The sequence below is a fragment of the Lipotes vexillifer genome, unplaced genomic scaffold, assembly GCF_000442215.2.
Source record: "Lipotes vexillifer unplaced genomic scaffold, Lipotes_vexillifer_v1.1 scaffold335, whole genome shotgun sequence".
NCBI lineage: Eukaryota > Metazoa > Chordata > Mammalia > Artiodactyla > Lipotidae > Lipotes > Lipotes vexillifer.
In genome coordinates, this window is record NW_006781329.1 from 1,322,874 (window position 1) to 1,324,306 (window position 1,433).

Consider the following 1,433-nt stretch of genomic DNA (forward strand, 5'->3'; position numbering starts at 1 on the left):
AGAACAAGCTGGTGGGTAGGGTCCCAAGAGTGAGCAGCTCTGCAGGCCCTTCCGTCTCGGTTATGTCCGGGATGTGTTCCCGCACATCTGCTAAGTGGCGGTCGTGCCTTAACGCCCCCATCCTTACTCCTCCAAAAGCCCCAAACTCAGGCAGGTAAGGGAGCCCTGTCTCCACGACCCCCACCATTCACCCCCGGCCTCCTCTTAAACCTTACTGACTGGATCAGGGCCACATGGCCAGACGTCAACCCTGCTGAGGGGTCGGAGGGGACTAGAGGCACCACGCCTCCCCATCCAGGCCCAAGCCAACATGATGGCTCAGCAGGCCCAGGAGGGTTAGGAGTTCGCACCTTCCTCCCCCTCCTCCGGCAGGATCTCCGGGCTGCCGTTTGGTACGCCTGCGGGCCCGTGTCCTTGGGGGGCGGCGGAGCTGGTGGGGAACGGGTACGGGACAGTGGCAGTGGGGAGTCTGGAGCGAGAGCCTGTGGTGCTCCGAGGATGGCCCAGACCTGGGACCTCCTGCACGTGGTGGGGCAGCTCACCGAGGGTTGGGGGGCAGGGAGCGAAAAGTCAGAGGTTTGACTCACCGGGCAGGTTGTCGGCGGGTAGAGCGCCTCGGCCAGTGTCGGCACGTCCTCCAAGCTCAGCTTTGTGGTCAAGCTAGTCTGTGTGCTTGAGGATCTCGCTGGAGCCGAAGCCGAAGCCGAAAGGCATGAGGTGTCCCGCTCCACGTCCCGGACAGCGCAGGCCACCAGCAGGTGCAGACTAGGGCCAGGGCGCCCTGTCCACAGCGCCTCCCACGGCCGAAGGACTTCCGGGAAGGGGCATTCCCTCTTGACCCAGAGGAGCAGCCACCGGAAGCAGAAGCAGAGAGAGCCGGAGTCGGGGGAGTCCGGGAAGTCTCAGAGCGGCAGATCCAGCACCTTCAGGAGTAGCAGGAGTTGCCGCTTCATTATCTCCTCAGAGTTCCATTGTAAGAGCTCCATGAGGCCACAAAAACAGCGGAAGGTATCCACCTCCTCCTGAGAGCCGTAGCGCATCGGGAAGAGAAGGTCACCCCTGCCCTGGACGTAGCCGAGCTAGTCATGGTACAGGCAGTCGGGGAGGAGGATGTCGTTCACTAGGCCCAGCCCTGGGTTCTTGCGACCTCGAAGAATTGTTGATTCTATGAGAGCGGCTCTTGCTCTCGTCACTGGCCATGAGGCTGCGGTGTCCATGTGGCGGTGAGTTCCTCCGCCCCTGCCCGGGCCTCACGGATTTCCACGGCAGCTTCAGGTGGAAATCCTCGTCAGTGTTCTTGCGCACGTGGGCCTTGTGCTCCTTGGCAGAGCCCTCCCAGCTGAGGTACCGCAGGAGGGACCGCCAAGCCTGGCACGGTAGGCTGGGGCTCAGACCCTGGGGGAAACCCCCCCCCCCCCCCCCGAACCGCCCCC

At 63.6% G+C, this 1,433-nt stretch overlaps 1 pseudogene; it reads right to left on the reverse strand.

Moving 5' to 3' along the window:
* Window positions 1-336: 336 nt before the first annotated feature.
* Window positions 337-1,433, reverse strand: part of LOC103080392 (TBC1 domain family member 17-like) — a 2,180-nt pseudogene continuing 1,083 nt past the window's right edge.